The sequence below is a fragment of the Rattus norvegicus genome, chromosome 17, assembly GCF_021556685.1.
Source record: "Rattus norvegicus strain SHRSP/BbbUtx chromosome 17, alternate assembly SHRSP_T2T, whole genome shotgun sequence".
Lineage (NCBI taxonomy): Eukaryota > Metazoa > Chordata > Mammalia > Rodentia > Muridae > Rattus > Rattus norvegicus.
The window spans coordinates 2675377-2700316 of record NC_141550.1 but is presented as its reverse complement, the minus strand read 5'-3'; the positions used below and the strand labels follow the sequence as shown (position 1 = coordinate 2700316).

Below are 24940 nucleotides of genomic sequence, written 5' to 3'. Positions count from 1 at the left end.
GGCCCGGGCGTCCCCCCTTCCACAGCCAGGGGGTCCTCACGGACCACGAAGGCAGTTGCATCGAGTGGGGATACACATCCACTCTCCTAGAACAGGGCAGGAATACACATCCACCCTCTTAGCACAAGGCAGGAACACACATCTGCCCTATAACCACAGGGCAGGAATACCCATCTGCCCTCTTAACACTGACCAGTACTAAGACACACATATATACACACACGGCGGAACCAAAACAGAAACAGACACAGACTGACAATTGCGGCGCCGCTCACACAGAAACACTCAGACAAACATACAACTCACCTCCAAGGGGTCTTCGGAGTCTGGGGTGGTCGCGAAGATCCCGGACAAGCCCCCATAATGAAAGATCCCACGCAGAGAGACCCTTACTCAAGTCTTGGGAAATCGCGGACCGCAGACACAGAGAGACCATTTTGGATGTAATAAGCAAAGGCGAGGTTTATTACGGAGACCTATTACAGAGATCTCCAGGCCGACACATATCCCGCACAGGAGACAGAGGTATCGACCATGAAACTCAAAAGTCAGAGGGTTATATAGAGAAGGCTAGGGGGTTTTGGCGTGGTTACATATAATTGGCTCATTCAAACATAGCAGTGAGAACAAAGCAGAAAGAGTACATGTTAGAAGTCAGGGGCTTATCAGGGTCTGGAGGAAACCTAGTTGAAATATGGCCCAGAGTGAGCTGGGGGGAGATGTCTTCCTGCCAGACGTCCCATGAATCAGTCCCATTAACTCAGGCTGGTTCCTGCATTCCTTTTCCTTATCTTTATGGCTTGCCAGTCCTGCCTGGACAGTGTTTCCTGTGCTCCTTTATCTTTATGGCCTGCTAGTCCTGGCTGTAGGGCTTAGCCCTCAGTCTGTGGCCTTTTGGGGTTTATTCCTTTAATTTTGTATCTCCAAACCTAGAATTCGTATAATTCTCTTTTCATTCCTAGAGCTGGTGTCTCAGGACTTTCTCTATATTAATTAGGCTCTACTTCTTAAGATGGTGCTTTATGGCTGTTTTTTAAATTAGGCCTGGTCTTACAAATGGATACAAAAGAGTTGCCTCAGTGGAGATAAATGGGGTTCATCTTTCCCTTCAAAATGATTCTCCAGAAATGGCGTTTGTCTTGCTCTTTCAATATGAGACTCTAGACAACCCTGGGAGAAAAGCAGGAAGTGGATGCCAATCACAGTGGAGCACTATTGGTAGCCAGCACATCTTCCTCAGTGGGAGGTGAAAACACATATCTGCATTAGCAGAGGTTTTCCAGATGAACAGAACTCAAAGCATGGCTCTCTCTATGTATAGATGAAGTGGATATAGAGAAATGTCTCATGGAATGTTGTCCACGAGTAAGACAGTGACTGCAACAATGGCAAGTTGAAGAATACAGTCGTGTCTATATGTCTCAGCTGGTCTTCAGCATATTCCAGCATTCCTAACACGGAACCTCTAATGCTAGAAAAATAGTGATCTCTCTTGCCAGAGTATGGCAGGAAGAGAAAGAAAGAGTTCCCATCTTCATCATCCTTACATATGTAAGCTTCCACCAGAAGATATGGCCTAGATAAAGATTTTTCTTATCAACTCATGAGCTTCAAAAAAAGGGGGATGGGTTCCCATAGTAAATATTCCAATAAGAAAAATCCCTCGGAGTGCACACCTGTTTCAGTTTAAGGAACTGACTGCAGTCATTTGACCTGAAGTGCATTTATCCTCATCCTGAATACTCTGTGTCTCAAGGAATCTTCTGTAGAAAATTCCTTTTCTTTTTTTTTTCTTTTCTCTTCTTTTACTTGATATTCACTTTATTTACACTTCATATGTTATCACCTTTCCTGTTTTCCCCTTCAGAAACACCCTATCACATAGCCCCTCCCCTGCTTCTCTGAGGGTGCTCTGAAAAACCCACCCACTCTCACCTGCCTTCCTGCTATTACCCTACACTGAATCATCAAGCCTTCGCAGGCCCAAGTGCCACTCCTCCCACTGATGTCCAACAAGGCCATTCTCTGCTACATATGTAGCTAAAGGGAAGGGTCACTCCATGTGTACTCTTTTGTTGGTTGTTTAGTCCCTGGGAGCTCTGCTCCATTGATATTGTTGTTCTTCCTGTGGGGATGCAAACCCCTTCAGCTCCTCCAAATCTTTCTTTAACTCCTCCATTGCGGACCCCGGACCCAGGGTGTGAGCCTCCAACTCTATATTTGTCAAGGTATGGCCGAGCCTCTCAGGAGAAAGCTGTATCAGGCTCCGTCAGCAGGCACTTCATGGCATCTGCAATAGTGTCTGAGTCTGGTGACTGTATATGGGATGGATCCCCAGGTGGGTCAGTCTCTGGATGGCCTTTCCTTCAGTCTCTGCTCCACACTTTGTCTCCTTATTTCCTCCTGTGTGTATTTTGTTCCTCCTTCTAAGAAAGACTGAAGTATCCACACTTTGGTCTTCCTCCTTCTTGAGCTTCAGATAGTCAGTGAATTGTATTCTGGGTATTCTGAGCTTTTGGGCTAATATCCACTTATCAGTTGTGCATACCATGTATGTTCCTTTGTGGTTGGTTTACCTCACTCAGGATGATATTTTCTACTTCCATTCATTTGCCTAAGTATTTCACGAAATCATTGTTTTGAAGGGTTAAAATTTCTAAAAGTTAGTCCTGAACAAAGTCTGACTATGCCTAAAAGAATTTGAGATAGGGCTCCAAGGACACTGGCCATCTGGAGCTACCCCTGGAGCTACCTCCCTTCCCTTCCTTCACTCCCCGATAGGAGTCATCCCTAAGCTGAGCGAGATAAGACACCTTGCCAATGCTGCCAAGATGCTAGAATGCTTTGTTAATACAATTCCGCACAGAAAAAAAAATAACTGTACACCCTTTGTACTAACCAATTACTGGTTTTCCCTATATAAGCTCCGGCCTAGAGAGGCTCGGGGCTGGACTCAATCTCCGGTGTGAGATATGTGTCAGCCCGAGATCTCGTAAATAAAACTGCCTCTTGCCGATTACATCAAGACTGGCTTCTCGTGTTTCCTGGGGGTACCCCAACCCGTGACTGGAGCGAGAGTCTCCCCAAAATCTGGGGGTCTTTCAGTTTTAATAACTGAGTTATACTCAATTGTGTAAATGTACCACATTTTCTGCATCCATTACTCTGTTGAAGACATCTGGGTTCTTTTCAACTTCTGACTTTGCCTCAAGACATCCAGAAAAGACCACAAGATCCCACCCAAGCAATCTGCCTTCAAATAGGCAGGAACTTTCCATTCTTTAGCATTTTATCCCTCAGCACATCAGCACAGATGCCTTTGCCACAGCTCCCGTCCACCGGGCTATATACCAAGGTAGAAAAAGAAGTTCAAAGAATAAAAAATACAGCCAAAAAGTCAGAAGTCTAAAAATGGAATCTCACCCCTAAGAAGCCCTAAATACCTCAAATTCCAGACCCTGCCCTCTACCTGTAAGTAAGTAAAGGATCCCATTTCTTGAGCCTGCTCTCCCAGGATCCAGATAAAAGGGTTTAAGATAAGGCCCTTAGATAGGTGATCCCAACCTAGTAAAGATAAGAGGAAGCTTCTTCCAGGAACTAGCTGACCATTAAGTTAGATTAAAATCTTAAAAGAACAAACAGCCTTGAGAAGCAGGAAGCTTCTCCTAGGAACTAAAGGGAACAAAAAGTTAAGCAATCTTGACAGGAAGCTTGTGATTTTCCAATGACACTACCCCTGCCCCCTTGGATTGTGGTTTCTCCCTTTAAATACCCTTTCTCCCAGCATGTCAGGGTCGAACCCCACTGCCCCTGCATGGGATATGAGTCTCGACCCCAGTGCACTGGTTCCTATCAATAAACCTCATGTTTATTACAGCAAGGACGGTCTCACGTGACTTCTTGGGGGGATGCATCATCCCGAGACTTGAGTGAGGGTCTCCCTGCTCTGGGGGTCTTTCAAAGCCAAAGTCTTGGGTCTCTTGGATGTCATGATGAAGGTAACAACTATGAGCATTCATTACCCAAGACATCAGATGGGAAGAGACTCAGTGGCACTGGACAATAACCAGGCAGAACAGGTAGCTCCAGAAATGGTTATGCAAGGGACTATCCCAGTTTTGGGCCAGCAAGAGACACCTGCTGGGAACCGGGATTAGACTAAAGGATGGGCTGATTTAGAATATACAGCAGAAGATAGGGCCCAAATTGCTTAGAAGAGGAAGGGCAGTGGCACACTCAAGGGTAAGGCTATACTCCCCAGAGAATAAACAAAAGACTCACTTTCCCAAAAGCAAAAATGGACTCATTTAACCCTCACCTGCACAAAGACAACAATTCACAGACACCCTAAGGTTGATTCTGAACAATTTAAGGATAGAGTGGTGACTACTTGTTTTAGCCACTTGGCAGTTAGGAGATTTACATAGCAAATATATTTCACCAATCATTTCTTAACTACACCAATACTCTGAAAGAGCAGGCCATTCTTCAAGGACAGAATACTAAGGGGAAGGCTTCAGAGGATGCAAAAGATAGAAAAAGTAGGAGATAGAAAGTACGAAAGCGGGGTTGGGGATTTAGCTCAGTGGTAGAGTGCTTGCCTAGGAAGCGCAAGGCCCTGGGTTCGGTCCCCAGCTCCGAAAAAAAGAACCAAAAAAAAAAGAAAGTATGAAAGCTGGGGTGGGGTAGCAAGGAGCTAAGGCTTCTGCTAAGGAAGCTTCTTAAGAACAGCAGCATTTATACTACCTACAAGGAAAATGGAAAGAAATGGGAGACTTCCATGAAGTCAGCAGAATCAACCATACAATGGACAAATTAAGGAGGGATCTGATCAAACAATGTTGCTCACTGAGTACAGGGCCATCTCATTAACATTAAAGACCATGCCTCCACTACTTTGGAACTCATGTCTTCAGGCCCATGTGGTAGCAATTTTTGGAATCTCAGCATCAGAGACAACCCCTCTCCAAAGAAACTGGCCCCAGACCATTAACAGATCTCAAAAGCATATGCCTGGTTTTAGAGAAGAAGCTCTGCTTTTTTAATACATACCTCAAGGCCTTAGGGAAAGGCCCCAGGTCCTAGGCCCCAGGCCCTTACAGGCTCTAAGATGTAGTTGAGTTTGAGAAGGAGCTATATAATTCTCTATCCATGAAGTCCTTATGGAAAGTCTTGCTCAATAAGGCCAGTCCTCGCCACAACAGTGTTTTTCCTTTTCAAATGGTGTCACCTGATGTCCTGCCCACCTGGCAGATCTATGCTTTTCTCAAGAAGAAAAGCGGTCCTTTATGGCACACCAGGCCTTAGTGGTGGTTGTGACCCTGCAATGGTCCATGAAGCTGCTTGTTAAAGGGCTGCTCTGTGATCTAGGGATGGGCCTAGTGGCTGTTGGTTAATCAGGGCTGTCTCCTGTGTTACCTTCTGAAGCCATATTTTCTGACTATCCGGGTGAACAACCATGTGTATCCTAGCATCCTAATCTCTAAGATGCTTGGTTACCATGCTACTTACCTGAGGGAGGCAGTCTCTCCCTGAGGTAAACTCTACTCAGTGTGATTCACTATTTCCCAGGCATTGGAAAATCCTTTACATCAAAGATTTTGTACTCTTTTCATCACAGCTTAATATCAATGTCTACTCCAGGAACTTTGAAAGTGGTAAAGTCACAGTCCAGAAAGGGACAGAATAAAAGGAAGTTGATAACTTCCCTTCTTTGACAATACTTAATATTAAGAATGAACAGTAAGGTAATCAATTTTAGATGATTGATGAGCGTCTGACTGGCCCATTTTTGGGTCTACACACCAGGCTATCAAGAATCTGAATAAAACATTGAACATAGTATGAAACCAAGATACTGTAGTTACACTAGTCCTATGAAATAGAAGATCTGCATAATGCAATGTGGCCCATCGACTCAGAGGAGAAAAGGAGAGGCAGCTAGGGGAACAATTATGGGAGGGTATAAGCGGGAGGAGGGCAGTGTGCAGAATGTAAACTGAATACATAAAAGAAATAAATCAGTTTATTAAAATGCAGGGAATGGCTTTTATACTCAAGCTCAAGGCCTAAGTACATAGCATGTGCTTACAGAAGTAGAATCTTTTTTCAGTTAGTAACTTAGTTCACTATCACCCAGTTAACAGAACATACCAGGAACACTGGAAACCATGTATGATGTGGAAATCACAAGAATGTACATGAAGAACAAGTCAAAAAAAAAAAAGGTAACATTTACCTTGGAATCAAATTTTACCATTAAGATTAATTAGTAAAGGAAAGAAAAACCGAAATATGCTAGCCTATCACAAATAAAGTTCTGATTATTTCCTTTGTTTGAGACAGGGTCTGATTTAGAACCCCAGCTGGCGTTGATTTGATGAGCATACTATAATGTATAACACATATTAAAAGTATACTAGATAACAGTCTGTGTTTAAGCAAGCGCCTTTCAACAAATATTCCTAGCATCGGAATCTTCTACAGAAGAGAGAGCTGAGAAGTCATTTGACGTTGGTCTCATTATTAGTAAAGGAGAATGTTCTTAACAGGATTATCGTCACGGCAGCCTAGTCTTGTCAATCTTGGGATCACTCCAACCCTTAAAGGATTTGCACTGATGCTAACTGCTCTACAGCTAATGTAGAAGAAATTCCTCACTGGTTTGTGTAGTTGGAAGGGGAAATTTACTGTGTTCCGATCATCCACACAACCATACTGTATGGTTAATTTTCACTGATATCATAAAATAGGTCATGGCCAAGAGGAATCAGTATTGAAAGCATTGAATTGCACTTGCACTTCTAAAGGATTAGAGTCCATGACAGCAATGGAGGCACATGGCGACAAGAAGACCAAAGAGCTCACTGGTTGAATCTCAGGCAGGATGGAGTCAGCAACTCAGATTTTAAAAAAACTATAAATTAAAATATCAAACAATTGGCACTGGTAAGATGGTTCGGTGGTTAAGAGCACTGACTGCTTTTCCAGGTAGACTGAATTCAATTCCCAGCTACCACAGGGTGGCTCACTACCATCTGTGTTGGGATGTGATGCCCTCTACTGGTTTATCTGAAGACAGCTACAGTGTACACATAAAATAAATAATTCTTTTAGAAAATGTATTTTTAGAAACATTCCAACAATTTATGATGGGGAAGCTGATCCCAGGGTATGTGCCATCTTATAGAACACAGAGTTATCAATGGGATAATAAAGAAATAGAAAACACACAGACACAGTAAGACACAAAGATACAATAATCAAGACTGTGTGCAGTCTTGCTGACATAATGAGGGAACGGAGAGAAAAAGCCATGAACAAAAGCACAAAATATAGTCAAGCTTTCATCAAACACTTAAGGAGACTCTGCCAGGCATAATGTCAACTTGACCATTATTACCTATGATTGTATGTGTGAAAAATTTACAAAGAACAGAGACTTCACAGCCACCACAAAAATACCTCAAACTGCCCTCTAATCTGTTTATTTCTTACCGTCAGTGGCTACTGATCTTTCTCTCAAGAGTGCTTCCCATCACCGCCTGTCTATCAGTTTCTAAACAATTAGTAAAATGTAGCAGGCAAACCAAAATGTGGAATGCAGTGTTCACAAGTCCTAGGAACCAGACCTTCATTTCTTAGAAATTATCTTTTGACTTCACAACAAAGGCACTGTTCATCCCTAATATTAAATACTGTCACAACAGCAATGTTATCAACTTCCTTTTGGGGTACAGAGCTAAACAAAGAATTCTCAAATGAGGAAAATCGAATAGCTCAGACACACCCCCTAAATTGCATCTCCATCAAATGATCATGTGGTCTGAAATGCTGACAATGAGCAAATTAGGAGGCAGAGACAAGAATATATGAGAAAACTGTGAGAGCCTCAAACCAAATCAGTCATTTAAGTATTAACAATCCAAACACTGGGGCTGGAGACATGGCTCAGTGCTTAAGAGCACTGACTGCTCTTCCAGAGGTCCCAAGTTCAAATTCCAGCAACCACCTGGTGGCTCAAAACCATCTGAAATAAGATCAGATGCCCTCTTCTGGTGTGTCTGAAGACAGTTACAGTATACTGATATATAGTAAAATCTTTTTAAAAATTTTAAAAAGAGAGAGGAAAATTTCATTTAAAAAAATGTTCAACATTCTTAGTCATCAGAGAAATGAAAATCAAAATGGCCATGAGATTCTACCTCACGCCACTCAGAATGGCTAAGATCAAAACCTCATGTGACAGCACATGCTGGTAAGGATGTGGAGAAGAGAAACATTCCTCAATTGCTGGTGGGTTTGGAAGATGGTACAAACACTCTGGAAATCACTCTGACTGTTCTTCAGAAAATTGGACATAGTCGTCCTTATAGACCTAGGTATATCACTCCTGGGCATATACCCAAAAGATGTTCCAACATATAACAAAGGTACATGCTCCACTATGTTCATAGCAGCCTTATTGATAATACCAGAAGCTGGAAAGAACCCAGATGTCCCTCAGCAGAGGAATGGATACAGAAAATGTGGTACATCTACACAATGGAGTACTACTCAGCTATTAAAAACAATGACATCATGAAACTCACAGGCAAATGGATGGAACTAGAAAATATCTTCCTGAGTGAGGTTACCCAGTAACAAAATAATAAATATGGTATGTACTCATTGATAACTAGAGGTTAGACAAAAAGCTCAGAATACCTACAATACAACTCACAGACCATATGAAATGCAAGAAGGAAGACCAATGTGGATGCTTCAGTCCTACTTAGAAGAGGGAATAAAATAATTACAGGAGGCAAAAAGACGGAGAGGGAAAGGCTGGGCGGGCAGTGGGGGTGGGAGAGCATTAGTTGTGGGGAGAGACAGGAAGAAGTACAGAGGGTCAGGAAATGGAAGGGAAGTATGTAGCAGTGGGGAATGAGGAACTGGGAGTAGCCACTAGAAAGCCCTAGATGCTAGGAAAGCAAGAGGCTCCCAGCACACAACTGGGATGGCATTGGCTGAAATACCCAACAAAGGGGAAAGAGAACCTGTAGAGACCATATGCAGACCCAGTTGAGGGATGGGGCCACACACACATCTCAAAAATATTAACACACGATTGTTCCTGTCTAAGGGAAATGCAGGGACAGAGAATGGAGCAGAGACTGAAGGAAAGGCCATCCAGAGACTGCCCCCCCCCATGCTGATCCATCTTATCTGCAGACACCAAACCCAGACACTATTGCTGATGCCAAGAAGCATGCGCTGACAGGAACCTGCTATGGCTGCTCCCTGAGGGGCTCGGCCAGAGCCTGACCAATACAGATGTGGATGCGCACAGCCAACCATCGGACTGAGTGAGCACTAGGACAGCAGAGAGGACTTAGGGGAAAGACTGAAGAAGCTGAAGGGGTTTGCAACCCCATAGCAAGAACAACATTATTACCACCCAGATTCCCCTAGAGCTACCAGGGATGAACCACCAACCAAAGAGAACACCTGGAGGGATCCATGGCCCCAGCTGTTCACATAGCAGAGGATGGCCTTATCTGACATCAATGGGAGCAGGGAAGGCCCTTGGTCCTGTGGAGACTCTGCCCCAACTTAGGGGAATGCTAGGGAGGTGAGGCAGGAGTTGGTGGGGGCGCACGAGAGGGATATCATAGGGGGTTTGCAGAGGGGAAACCAGAAAGAGGGATAACATTTGAAATGTAAATAAATCAAATAACCAATAAAAATGAACGAATTAATGAGAAATGAAATATAAAATGTGAAATCAATCGTTGACTCTTTCAAAAGAAAAACATTATTAATAATAAGAAAATCCCCACATATCCATACCAATTTTGAATAAGTAAAGGCCATTCCCTGGCAGAGAGAATGGCTTTGACCTGGACCCTATGTGGAATGTTAGGTGCTAGATAAGTAACTTAACACACAGCTGGAACTTACGGCATTCTTCTAAACCCACTGAGCTGAAGTAATTGTGCAAGTGGATTGGACACAGCTGCAAAGGGGTACCCTCCAGTTGGAAATTCAATATGCATTGATGAAGCCAACCTCCCCAAAACATATGATTTTGTATAGAACTTGGGTGAGTTTATCCATATTTGCTTGTATAAAAGTCTTTCTTCTCTGAGGGTGTCTCTCTTCTCCTGGCTCATAGAAGTTTACTGCTCCAAACTTCCCCCAAGCCTATCAAGTGAGTGCATCTGGACTTGAGGGAAAGGATCTAGCAATCAATCCTTTACTCAATTACCCGATTCCCTTTTAGTAGACAACGTTTGAGAAAAACTTGGAAATAAACATTAAAGTCACCTTTCAAAGTGTGTCACTTTTCTCCCTGTGACTTCAACTACCAGGCTGGAAGTTAAAGCAGCCCAGTTCCCTGGAGATAGAAGAAAGGCTACTTAACCCCCTGCTGTTTTAAGGTGAGGGGCTACACACCAGAGATTGCAGTTTACAGTCTGGCCTCTGAGGAACTCAGGAAAGTCAGCTACAGCTGCAAAGCGCCTTAGACTTAAAATAGGTAAAACGGCAACCCTAAATATCTCGCATGACCAAGTCTTGCCCCCGCGGACATTCTTCCCCTCCGCTGCCTAAAAGAAACCAAAAAGAAAGAACAGCCAGGGTTGGCCCCCTGCATCCCACCACACCGAGTCCCGCCCGCTCCTTCTGGTTTTGGGCAGCGGTCACCTACTCACCATGTCCCGACTTAGTAGATTGGCAGCACGTCCATAAGACACCAGGCAGCCGACATCAAAACACATCAGGCCAATCATTCAAGCCCGCTAAGCAACTCCGGTAAATTGGCTGCTGGAAACAGGGCACCAGGAAGTACACTCCTCTTCTACTAGTGAAGGGCCTGCCTGGAGGCCCTGATTGGCCAGTGAATCTTGAGTGACATGAACCCCTCCCGCAGGATTGGAGTTTGCTGAAGGCACACAGCATAGCGTTTCTGGCCCAGGACTCTAGTCAGGGAGCTTACCCTTCTCAGAGCTGCAAGATTTTTATTTCAGTATCTCTTTTGTGTGTCTTCCAATAACCTATCTTGCTGCCTTCCAGCACTCAGCAGGAGATTCTTCCTCCTGCTCTTGCTGCTGTTGCTGCTCCTCAATCAAGAGGGATAACTTGCAAGTTACAATATTCAGCTTGGAGCAGACTGAAGTATAGGTTCCAAGGATAGTAACAATTAAAGAGAGAGTTTAGGACACAAAGCGTGATGTTTGTTTCTCTGATTGTACGCTGACGTCGGGAAAATTGCAGCTAATATTCAGCTGCTACATGTGAGACTGCAAACAACCCTGGGAGAAAAGCAGGGAATGGATGGCGACAGCTACGGAGCACTAAAGTTAGAAGCACATCTTCCTCAGTCGGAAGGTGAAACATCATATCTGTGTTAGTAAAGGTTTTCCAGATGAACAGAACTAATACAGTGGATCTGTCTATGTGTGCATGGAGTGGATATATAAGAATGGCTCGCAGAATGTGGTCCAACTAGTAAAACAAAAACTGTATTGGAAGAAATTTGAAGAATACAGCAGTAGCTGTGTGTCTCAGCTCGTCTTTACCATATGCCAGAATTAAAGAGGAGATGCTAATGCCAGAAAAATAAAATGATCTTTCTAGCCAGTGTAGGGGAAGAAGAGAAAGAACTACCAACTTCAATATCCTTTAGACATGGAAGCGCCCACCACAAGCTATGGCCTAGACTAATTTTTTCTTGTCAATCAATACCTCCAGATTAAAGAAGAGATTTCCCATCTTGAATATTGCAAATAATAACAATCCCTCAGAGTGCCCATCTGTTTGGTTTTAGGGAACTGAACTCGTGTAACTAGAGTAATTTGAACTAGCTGCATTAGTGTCAACAACAGTTCACAGTAAGTTCAGGTCTTTGTCCATATTCTTCTTTCTTTACATTTGTTTCTACTTTATTTATTTTCTTAGATATTTTATGTATTTACATTTCAAATGTTATCTCCTTTTCCCCTTCTCCTATACCCCCGCCCCCTACCCTTGCTTCTATGACGATGCTCCCACCCCCACACATCGATTCCAAACTTAACGCCCTGGCAATACACTTTCCAGATTCTTCATTGCCTGGTCTGTGGACCAGAGTAATGGTCAGTCAGGGTGATTATCGACCAAGGGAAATTGATGACGTCACTACTCATTGCTAATGTCAAGTATTGCCAATACAGGAAAATTTTCACCTTCAGAGCCAAGCCTAGAGGAGATGCAGGACTGTCCTCCCATCATGTGGCCTTAGAGACAGGACTAAAGCTTCAAAGCAATTCTCTATTACGTAGCATGACTCAGCCTGGGCTTCAGCAGACCTTGTCCTAAGCAGAACTTGTAAAAAGGGGAAAGAAATCCTTGTGCCTGGGACACATCACAGAATGCAAACAAGTAAGAGTTCAGAGCAGTGCTGCATTAAAGGGAACCAGTGGAGGACTTTTTACAAACATAAATAGAATTGAAAAACACATAGGCATTCTGACTTAGAAAAAGAGCAGCCCTTTTCCTGGAAAAGCATTTATCAAATACCGTTTGACCTTGTCTCTATCTGGAGCGTTGGCTGCTGGGACCTGGAACTTGCCACAAACAACTACGGGCAATGAAGGCCTGTGTTTCACATTTCTGAGCTGACTTCTCTATGTCAATGCTGACTGCACATATCTCCCCAGGACAGTAACCTAAGTGCAATTTGAATACTCATGGGCTTCACTGACATCACAAATCCTACACCCACGGATCTAGTCTGTTTTCATTCACCCAACAGGAATTAATACATTCTGTAAAATTACTAAATCACCACCCTGCCATGATCAGGTCCTTTTTTTAAATGGCTACTCCAGTAGCTGATAGTGCCCACCCCCAGTAGTGTACCCAATAAACTTCCTCCTATTCTGGTCTGAATGCAGAGGCTATGCCCCTCATGCAAATCCTTTCCCTCTGGATGCAATAAACAGTTCATTATATGACTCAAATGTGAACTTTTAAAACACAGTGATAGTACAGATGTTAACTTAAGATTCAGCTGGTGTTATCAGTAGGACAGCAATGTTACTGACGTGGGAAATAACATAGTTGAATGAGGGCTCTGTGACTCGCCATGGAAACGCTTGTCTCAGAAACAATGTTCTAAAAGGCTGGATGCACAGCTGGTGTAGAATTAACATCCTTTCTCAGGGAGAGATCACTCATTCCCCTCTGGCTGATGCCCAAAGAAGAGGCAGCCTAGGACAGGTTTTGAGTTCCACATATGCTGTCATCCATAAGTCTCTTTTAAGTATGGGTTCTAGGTGATGCTTTGAACAATTTAATTGGGGGCGGGAACTTGCAAGTTTAGTCACTGAGATAGTTGGAGATTTACACAGCAAAACTATCTCATACTAGTCCTTAATGTTTTGATCAAAAAGACAGACTTAAAAGATGTTTCAATGCCACAACTCTCCCATATACAAAGGACACAGAACACAAATACAGAATACATCAAGGAACACTCACATGACACTACAATGGTTACTGTTCTTACCTGAACAACTGTGCTGAGCTATTCTAACCTCAAGGTAAATTAGCTTTTCCTCCTCAGCAAGCTGGTTCAGAGGAAGGCAATAGATGCCTCAATGCAGGACATAAAGAATTACATTTCGACTAGCCCTGACTGCTCTCTTTCTCAGGACCACGACTTCACTGCAGAGAATTCCAGTGTTTTAAGGTATTCTTTTTGAATTTTTTTTTTATATGTATGGGTATTTTGCCCCCATGTGCCTGTGCACAGTATATGCTTGGACCAGCAGGGGGAAGCAGATCCTTTACAGAGATAGTAACCACGGAGTTTTGGGAATTGGCCTCCTGCCCCACTAACAGTGCCTTATCAAACTGCTGTGCTATCTGAGCACATTTTTATTTAAATTTTATTTTTATACATCTTGATCTCAATATATCATATTACTTTTTTGCCTCCCTTATCTCTTCCTTATGGACCCTGAAATCCTTCCTTTCCAATTTCTTGTTAACCATGTGTGAAAAAGTATGCACAAATAAATGAATAACACCTGCTTTGTGAGGTGCTGTTTGGTGTGTACATGATTTCAGGGATAAACACTTTGCATTGGATGTGCCATTAGGGAGCTCCTACCGGTCTGAGGAAAAATTTCCCACTTACAGTAGCCTGGCCCTGAAGTAACCAGGGTGTTTCAAACAGGAAACATTATCAAGTATAGATAAATTGGAGTGTAAGTACCTCAGCTAACAATGGTGTCATTACCCTGAACCTCTGTAGCTGCAAGGAAGTCTATGGTTAAAGGCCTGAGCCAATCACATTCTGACTTGTTTCTCTAGGACTAGCACCATACCCCATTGATCATTTTCACTTGGATGACCTCGAAATCCTGAAACGGCTGTCTCCACTTTTCAAGCACGGTGATTACAGGCCTGTGCCACCAGGTCTGGCTAGGTGGCTTCCACTTTAGTGAGTCATTAGAATCACAGCATGAGCAACATGAGCAGTTCCATATATCTATTCAGTAATGACAGAGCATTCTGAGTCTGGGTTTCACCATCTGTAGAAAAGGACAGAACTCTGCCCTTTTCCTTTGACTTATAACAGAAATGATGAAGCAAAACAATATTGCTCCTAATTAGAAAGACAGTGGAGGGGCCAGAGAGATGGCTCAGTGGTTAAGAGCACTGACTGCTCTTCCAGAGGTCCTGAGTTCAATTCCCAGCAACGACATGATGGCTCACTACCATCTGTAATGGGATCTGATGCCCGCTTCTGGTGTGTCTGAAGACAGCTAGAGTGCACTCACATTCATTAAATGAATAAATGTTTAAAGAGAGAGAGAGAGAGAGAGAAAGAAAGAAAGAAAGACAGACAGACAGACAGTGGAGCTGAAGGGAAGAGGGCTGCATTTCATGGTAGAAATCTATTGCTAGACTTAGGAACACAGTCTGTGTCTTTGCTACCCTAACCAGATAGACTCAGCCACTCATCCCCATTAAGCCAATTGAAAGAACTGACTCATATAGCTGTGACATGTTCACCTATAATGCTGGTATTCTGTAGGCAAGGTGGGCAAAGTTCTTTGAGATCATACAACAAGTAGGAGTTCCAGGCCAGCCAGAGATTAGAGTGAAAATACTCTTTAAAATAAAAGAATACAAATGAAGGAAAAGGAAAAAAGGGGCATTTTTTATAACAGTTGAAAAAGATTAACATATTTACTCCGCGTGACTCATTTGGAACAGCAAATTTTCTCCTATTCCTAAGTCCTTAACAGAATTCTAGCTCTTCTTGCCTCTGAAAAGTATTCAGTAAATGGGAAGATATGCGGAGAAGTTCATACCTAGAGGAATCAGTCATTTTCCAGAGACTCCAAGGGAAATTCAAAGCTCATGGGGTACACTGTTACACTACAGCATAACCAAAGGGAGAGATATGAATGAATCTTTAGAATATCTACTTCCTGCCAGGAGGGCAGGTTACAGGTATGACCTTGTGGGACTGAAAGACTTTATGGTCTAATTGGAGACTGCCATGCTGGGTATGCAGGGGGCTATCACTGACATCTCTGTGTACGTGCCAAGAAAAAAGAGAGGTTAACAATCAGACAGGAAGAATCGGGAGGGCCTTTTCTTCCTCTGGCTTTTACATCCAAAGCCCCACCCCCAATATTTCATCCATACTCCATGGTTCTTTCTAAAGGCTTGACTTCCACAGATTTATGAGAGTGACTTCTGTTTGAGGTCCATCGTCCCCTGAGGACAGCCTTGATGTCACCGAGAGTCACCACCACTCAGAGTTCCTAACTGTAAGTTTTGCAGGCATCAAGGAATCAGAATACAATCCTATTCAGCAAACAAATCTTCATACATACATGTTCCTTTTCTCTCCCTACAGGAAGCATAAATTACATCAGAGGTCTACCTCCCAGGCATTGCTGTGGGCTCCCAATGCTGCCAAATGAGTCCAGAAGCCAGGCACATTGTTTCAGGAAATTTCAGTAAAAGGAGGTTTGCTCTTTCATCTAGATACAGATGTCATTCTATAGGATGGCTCTCCAAGAACTCTCTATGTACACAACCATGGTCTAAAGCGCAGAGACTGGACTGCCACCGTGCCCATTTCCTGGGCTTACAGTTATGTACCTCGAAGACACACTGAGGTTTTCCTATGTCTTACATTTGAATCAAAGAATGGATGAATGATAAACTAAGATTTAAAAAGGAAACCTCATACTTTTGATGTTCGGTAATATGTACTGATATTTTATGACAATAAGTTAAACTGGCAAATCATTTCATATATTCTCAAAAACTGGGTTCTTTCCTTTGTAATCCCTCCATGTAAAAATGTTTCAACTGTGTTTGTGAATATACACCTGTGCCATGGGTGTAGGTAGCAGTGAGAAAACACCTCACAGATATCTATTATCAACTTCAACTATGTGAGTTTTAGAGATAAAACCCAAGGATGCTTTGAGCTTCAAGTGGCATCATTGATCCTTATTTTGTTTAACATTTTATATACTGCTGGTGTCTGACATACATATGCCACACCCTAAGTATAGAAATAAGAAAAAAATTTGTAGGGCTGGAGAGATGGCTCAGCGGTTAAGAGCACTGACTGCTCTTCTGGAGGTTCTGAGTTCAATTCCCAGCAACCACATGGTGGCTCACAACCATCTGTAATGGGATCCAATGCCCTCCAAATGCACAAAACAAAGAAAGAATTTTAAAAGCAGTAAGGAAACAAGGTCAAGTGACATATAAAGGCAGACCTATAACAATTACACCAGACTTCTCACCATAGACTAAGAAAGCCAGAAGATCCTGGAGAGATGTCATACAGACCGTAAGAAAACACAAATGCCAACACAGGTTACTGTAGCCAGCAAAATTTTCCATTAACATAGATGGAGAAACCAAGATATTCCATGACAAAACCAAATTTATGCAATACCTTTCTACAAATCCAGCCTTACAAAGGAAAATAGATGGAAAACTCCAACACAAGGTGAGAAACTAGACTGTACAGAAAGCAAGAATATAATTTCCCTGCAATGAAACCAAAAGAAAGACAAACATAATTCCACCTTTAACAATGAAAATAAAAGGAAGCGACAATCACTATTCCTTAATAACTCTCAAAATCAATGGACTCAATTCCCCAATAAAAAGACATAGACTAACAGACTGGATACGTAAAGAGGACCCAGTATTTTGCTGCAAGCAGGAAACACACCTCAGAGACAAAGACAGACACTACCTCAGAGTAAATGGCTGGAAAACAATTTTGAGAGCAAATGGTCTGAAGAAACAAGCTGAAGTTGCCATCCAAGATTCATTAAAAAAGATAAGGAAGGACACTTTATATTCATCACAGGAAACATCCACCAAGATGAACTCTCAATCCTAAATATCTATGCTCCAAATGCAAGAGCACCAACATTCAAAAAAGGAACCTTACTAAAGCTCAAAGCAAACAATGCACCTCAAAGGATAATACTAGGAGATTTCAACATCCTACTCTCATCACTGGATACACCATGGAAAAAGAAATTAAAAAGAGTCATAGAGAAACTAACAGAAGATAGGAACCAATTGGATATAACAGATATCTATAGAACATTCCATCCTAAAAGCAAAAGGATATACCTTCTTCTCAGCACCTCATGGAACCTTCTCCAAAATTGACCATATAATCGGTCACAAAACAGGCCTCAACAGATACAGGAACATAGAAATAATCCCAAGCGTCCTTTCAGATCACCACGCACTAAGACTGGTCTTCAATAACAACAGTAATGACAGGAAGCCCACATATACATGGAAGTTGAACAACGCTCTACTCAATGACAACGTGGTCAAGGAAGAAATAAAGAAAGAAATTAAAAACTTCTTAGAATTTAATGAAAATGAAGATAAAATATTCCCAAACTTATAGGACACAATGAAAGTGGTACTAAGAGGAAAACTCATAGCTCTGAGTGCCTGTAAAAAGAAACAGGAGAGAGCATATGCCAGCAGGTTGACAGCACACCTTACAGCTCTAGAACAAAAAGAAATAAATAAACCCAAAAAGAGTAGAAGTCAGGAAATAATCAAACTCAGAGCTGAAATCAACCAAGTAGGAAAGAAAAGGACTATACAATGAATCAGCAAACGCAGGAGCTGGTTCTTTAAGAAAATTAACGAGATAGATAAACACTTAGGCAGATTAACCAGAGGTCACAGAGAGTGTATCCAAATTAAGAAAATCAGAAATTAAAAGGGAGAGATAACAACAGAATCTGAAGAAATTTTAAAAAATCATCAGATCCTACTACAAAAGCCTATATTCAACAAAACTGGAAAATCTGGAGGAAATGGACAATTTTCTAGACAGATACCAGGTACCAAAGTTAAATCAGGAACAAATAAATCATCTAAACAACCCCATAACTCCAAAAGAATTAGAAGCAGTTATTAAAAGTCTCCCAACCAAAAAGAGCCCGGGTTCAGATGGGTTCAGTGCAGAATACTATCAGACCTTCACAGAACACCTCATACCAATACTGTCCAAACTATTCCACAAAATTGAAAGAGATGGAGCAATTCCAAATTCCTTCTATGAAGCCACAGTTAATCTTATACCAAAACCACACAAAGACCCAACAAAGAAAGAGAACTTCAGACCAAGTTCCCTTATGAATATCGACGCAAAAATACTCAATAAAATTCTTGCAAACCGAATCCAAGAACATATCAGAACAATCATCCATCATGATCAAGTAGGCTTCATCCCAGGGATGCAGGGATGGTTTAATATCCGAAAATCCATCAATGTAACCCACTATTTAAACAAACTCAATGATAAGAACGACATGGTCATTTCATTAGATGCTGAGAAAGCATTTGTCAAAATTCAACACCCCTTCATGACAAAAGTCCTGGAAAGATCAGCAATTTAAGGAATTTATGTTTACTATCTAAACATAGTAAAAGCCATATACAGTAAACCAGTAGCTAACATCAAACTAAATGGAGAGAAACTTGAAGCAATCCCACTAAAATCAGGGACTAGACAAGGCTGCCCACTCTCTCCCTACTTATTCAATATAGTTCTCGAAGTCCTAGCCAGAGCAATCAGACAGTGAAAGGAGGTCAAAGGGATACCAATTAAAAGGGAAGAAATCAAAATATCACTATTTGCAGATGATGCGATAGTATACTTAAGTAACTCCAAAAGTTCTACCAGAGTATTACTCAACCTGATAAACAACTTCAGCAAAGGGTCGGGGTATAAAATTAACTCAAACAAATGAGTAGCCATCCTCTACTCAAAGGATAAACAGGCTGAGAAAGAAATTAAGGAAATGACACCCTTTATTATTCCAAATAACATAAATATCTTGGTGTGACTTTAACCAAGCAAGTGAAAGATCTGTATGGCAAGAACTTCAAGTCTCTGAAGAAAGAAATTGAAGAAGATCCAAGAAGATGGAAAGATCTTCCATGCTCATGAATTGGCAGGATTAATATAGTAAAGATGGCCATTTTGCCAAAAGCAATCTACAGATTCAATGCAATCCCCATCAATATTCCTACTCAATTCTTTATAGAGATAGAAAGAGCAATGTGCAAATTCATTTGGAATAACAAAAAACCCAGGATAGCGAAAACTATACTCAACAATAAAAGAACTTCTGGGGGAATCGCCTTCCCTGACTTCAAGCAGTATTACAGAGCAATACTCATAAAAACTGTATGGTATTGGTACAGAGACAGGCAGGTAGATCAGTGGAACAGATTGAAGACCCAGAAATGAACCCACACACCTATAGGTACTTGATATTTGACAAAGGAGCTAAATTCATAGAATGGAAGAGAGGAAGATAGCATTTTCAATAAATGGTGCTGTTTCAACTGGAGGTCAACATATAGAAGAATGCCAATTGATCTATTCTTATCACCATGTACAAAGCTTAAGCCCAAGTAGGTCAAGGACCTCCACATCAAACCAGATACACTCAAATTAATAGAAGAAAAAGTGGGGAAGAGTCTCGAACACTTGGGCACTGGGGAAATTTTCCTGAACAAAACACCAATGGCTTATGCTCTAAGATGAAGAATAGACAAATGGGACCTCATGAAACTGCAAAGCTTTTGTAAAGCAAAAGACACTGTCAATAGGAGAAAACAGCAACCAACAGATTGGGAAAAGATCTTTACCAATCCTACATCTGATAGAGGGTTAATATCCAAAATACACAAAGAACTCAATAAGTTAGACTCCAGAGAGCCAAATCGCCCTATTAAAAAAGGGGTACAGAGCTAAACAAAACATTCCTAGCTGAGGATTATCGAATGGCCAAAAAGCACCTAAAGAAATGTTCAACATCCTTAGTCATCAAGGAAAAGCAAATCAAAACAACCCTGGGATTGCACCTCACACCAGTCAGAATGGCTAAGATAAAAAAACTCCGGCGACAGCAGATGCTGGCGAGGATGTTGAGAAAGAGAAATACTCCTCCATTGTTGGTGGGACTGCAAACTGGTACAACCACTCTGGAAATCAGTCTGGAGGTTCCTGAGAATATCAGACATTATACTACCTGAGGACCCAGCTATACCTCTCTTGGGCATATACCCAAAAGATGCTCCAACATATAACAAAGACACATGCTCCACTATGTTCATAGCAGCCTTATTTATAATAGCCAGAAGCTAGAAAGAACCTAGATGCCCTTCAACAGAGGAATGGATTCAAAAGTGTGGTAAATCTACACAATGACTTCAGCTATCAAAAACAATGACTTCATGAAATGCATAGGCAAATGAAATGAACTAGAAAATATCATCCTGACTGAGGTTACTCAATCACACAAAAACACACTTGGTATATACTCATTGGTAAGTGGATATTAGCCAAAAACTCAAATTACCCAAGATGTAATCTACAGACCACAGTAAGCTCAAGGAGAAGGATGACCAAAATGCAGATGTTCCCATCCCTTTTTAAAATGGGGAAAATATTCATAGGAGGTGATATGGAAGCAAAGATTAGAGCAGTGACTCAAGTAATGGCCATTCAGAATCTGACACACCTGTGGCCCATATATTTGCAGCCACCAAACTAGATAAGATTGATGAAGCTAGAATATGCATGTGGAAAGGGACTGGCTATAGATCTCTCCTGAGAGACACATCCAGAGAATGTCCAATACAGAGGTCAATGCTAGCAGCAAACCACCGAACTGAGAATAGGGCCCCCTTGGAGGAATTAGAGGAAGTATTGAAAGAGTTGAAGGAGCTTGCAACCCCATAAAAACAACAATGCCAACCAACCAGAGCTTCCAGGGACTAAACCACTACTGGACTGACCCAGGGCTCCAACTGCATATGTAGCAGAGAATAGCCTTGGTGGGGCACCAGTGGAAGGGAAAATCCTTGGTCTTATCAAGGTTGGAACCCCAGTACGGGGGAATATGGGGGGGAGGGCAATACGGGGATTTATAAGGGGAAATACATGTATGGGGGGATGGGGAGGGGAGGGAATGGGGGATTATGGACAGGAAACGGGGAAGGGAAATAACCTTCAAAAGGTAAGTAAAGAAATATATAATAAAAAATTTAAGAAAAATGGAAAATAAAAAGTCATGTCAAGGGGTTGGGGATTTAGCTCAGTGGTAGAGCACTTGCCTAGGAAGCGCAAGGCCCTGGGTTCGGTCCCCAGCTCCAAAAAAAAAAAAAAAAAAAAAAAAAAGTCATGTCAAGAATGGTCTTTAGAGGTAAATAAATGTCATTGAAAAAATGCAAAGGTAAATTAACTTTGAAAAGGAAGAGGCATTCACTGACAGAGGCTGTGGCATTACTAAATTACTTTTGATCTTTCCCCTATGTAGACTGTTAGGCGCTGAGTCCCATAACATGACACACACAGCTGCAGCCAATGAGTGGTCTGTGTCTCAAACATCGAACTGACTGAACTATGTCAATGAGGACAGCACATATCCACATAGGACAGTACCCTAATTGGAAAATCAACATTCATTGCATCAACCTAATCGCTCCAAATTGTACACCCACCAATCTTGTGTGTTTTACATTAAAACGTATGAATTAACACTTGGTAGGAAATTACAAAATCACCAAGCCTTTGTCAGTCAGGTCTTTCTTTAAAATGGCAAGGCCTGCAGCTGAGTACTTTAAACATTAATGAGTCTGTGACCTAGCTATTACCTATCCTGTTTCACTCTCCAGTGTACACAGGACACTGTTTCTACTGTTCTGGTCTGAGAGCAGAGGCCATGCTCCACATGCAAATCCTCTCCCTGTTACTGCAATACACTTCATTCCATGACTCAAATAGGTAATTTTAAAACTCTCTTGTGGTACTACACTTAAATTGAAGAATTTAGAAACTTTAATCAAGAAGAAAGTAAGGGGGATAAGGGCACAAGAGCAGCAAGTCCGCTGCATCTGAGACACCACCGGAACCTGAAGGGACCAACTGGATAAACAGATCTCTGCCCCAAATCCCTTGGGAGGGAGAGCTGAACCTTCAGAGAGGCAGACACGCCTGGGAAACCAGAAGAGACTACACTCTGCCCACATCTCTGACTCCAGAGGAAAACACCAAACGCCATCTGGAACTCTGGTGCACAGAAGCTCCCGGAAAGGGCAGCACAGATCTTCCTGGTTGCTGCCCCTGCTGAGAGCTCATAAGCAACACCCCACGAGCAGAATTGAATCTCAGGACCACAGATAAGACAAACCATCCTGCTCCAAGCGACCTGCCTGGTCAATTCAAGACACAGGCCCACAGGAACAGCTGAAGACCTGTAGATAGGAAAAACTACATGCCCGAAAGCAGAACACTCTGTTCCCATAACTGTCTGAAAGAAAACAGGAAAACAGGTCTACAGCACTCCTGACACACAGGCTTCTAGGACAGTCTAGCCACTGTCAGAAATAGCAGAACAAAGTAACACTAGAGATAATCTGATGGCGAGAGGCAAGTGCAGGAACCCAGGAAACAGAAACCAAGACTACATGGCATCATCTGAGCCCAATTCTCCCACCAAAGCAAACACGGAATATCCAAACACACCAGAAAAACAATCTAGTTTCAAAATCATATTTGATCACGATGCTGGAGGACTTCAAAAAAGACATGAAGAACTCCCTTAGAGAAACACAGGAAAACATAAATAAACAAGTAGAAGCCTATAGAGAGGAATCACAAAAATCCCTGAAAGAATTCCAGGAAAACACAATCAAACAGTTGAAGGAATTATAAATGGAAATAGAAGCAATCAAGAAAGAACACATGGAAACAACCCTGGATATAGAAAACCAAAGGAAGAGACAAGGAGCCGTAGATACAAGCATCACCAACAGAATACAAGAGATAGAAGAGAGAATCTCAGGAGCAGAAGATTCCATAGAAATCATCGACTCAACTGTCAAAGATAATGTAAAGCAGAAAAAGCTACTGGTCCAAAACATACAGGAAATCCAGGACTCAATGAGAAGATCAAACCTAAGGATAATAGGTATAGAAGAGAGTGAAGACTCCCAGCTCAAAGGACCAGTAAATATCTTCAACAAAATCATAGAAGAAGAGCAGCAGCTCTCTGCTCCCAAACCCCGTGGGAGAGAGACCTCACCGCCTGGTCAGGTGGGCACTCCTAAGGCTGCAGAGCGGAGGAGACCACCAACACTGCCCACCCCTGCCCACATCCCTGGCCCAAGAGGCAACTGTATAAGGCCTCTGGGTTCCCGTAGGGGAGGGCCCAGGAGCGGTAGGACCCCTGCGCCTGAGACACCGCCGGAACCTGAAGGAAACAGACCAGATAAACAGTTCTCTGCACCCAAATCCCGTGGGAGAGAGAGCTGAACCTTCAGAGAGGCGGGCGCGCCTGGGAGGCCAGAAGAGACTGCACTCTGCGCACGTCCAGACGCCAGAGGAAAACACCAAACACCATCTGGAACCCTGGTGCACGGAGGCACGCGGAAAGAGCTGCGCAGATCTTCCCGGTTGCTGCCACAGCGGAGAGGACTTAGGCAGTACCCCACGACCAAACTTGAGCCTTGGAACTGCAGGTAGGACCAACTTTTCCCCTGCAATAAACCTGCCTGGTGAACTCAAGACACAGGCCCACAGGAACAGCTGAAGACCTGTAGAGAGGAAAAACTACATGCCCGAAAGCAGAACACTCTGTCCCCATAACTGGCTGAAAGAAAACAGGAAAACAGGTCTACAGCACTCCTGACACACAGGCTTATAGGACAGTCTAGCCACGGTCAGAAATAGCAGAACAAAGTAACACTAGAGATAATCTGATGGCGAGAGGCAAGCGCAGGAACCCAAGCAACAGAAACCAAGACTACATGGCATCATCAGAGCCCAATTCTCCCACCAAAATAAACATGGAATATCCAAACACACCAGAAAAGCAAGATCTAGTTTCAAAATCGTATTTGATCATGATGCTGGAGGACTTCAAGAAAGACGTGGAGAACTCCCTTACAGAACAAGTAGAAGCCTACAGAGAGGAATCGCAAAAATGCCTGAAAGAATTCCAGGAAAACATAAATAAACAAGTAGAAACCCATAGAGAGGAGACACAAAAATCCCTGAAAGAATTCCAGGAAAACACAATCAAACAGTTGAAGGAATTAAAAATGGAAATAGAAGCAATCAAGAAAGGACACATGGAAACAACCCTGGATATAGAAAACCAAAAGAAGAGACAAGGAGCTGTAGATACAAGCTTCACCAACAGAATACAAGAGATGGAAGAGAGAATCTCAGGAGCAGAAGATTCCATAGAAATCATTGACTCAACTGTCAAAGATAATGTAAAGCAGAAAAAGCTACTGGTCCAAAACATACAGGAAATCCAGGACTCAATGAGAAGATCAAACCTAAGGATAATAGGTATAGAAGAGA

At 42.4% G+C, this 24940-nt stretch overlaps 1 long non-coding RNA gene and 1 pseudogene across 3 annotated transcripts in view; both read right to left on the bottom strand.

Moving 5' to 3' along the window:
• The window catches only part of LOC134478816 (zinc finger protein 431-like), a 37191-nt pseudogene extending 26377 nt beyond the window's left edge, over nucleotides 1–10814 (bottom strand). The window contains exon 1 of the transcript XR_015641389.1: nucleotides 10695–10814. The product of XR_015641389.1 is annotated as a zinc finger protein 431-like (transcript). The remainder of the gene's footprint in view (nucleotides 1–10694) is intronic.
• Nucleotides 1778–10589, bottom strand: LOC147999933 (uncharacterized). 2 transcript variants are annotated; one of them, XR_015641391.1, is made up of 2 exons: nucleotides 9412–10589; nucleotides 1778–2143 (listed from the first exon to the last, which is right to left on the bottom strand). It is a non-coding gene; the product is annotated as an uncharacterized LOC147999933 (long non-coding RNA). The 2 variants fall into 2 exon arrangements; XR_015641392.1 differs by having other exon boundaries at nucleotides 9426–10589.
• Nucleotides 10815–24940: the final 14126 nt, after the last annotated feature.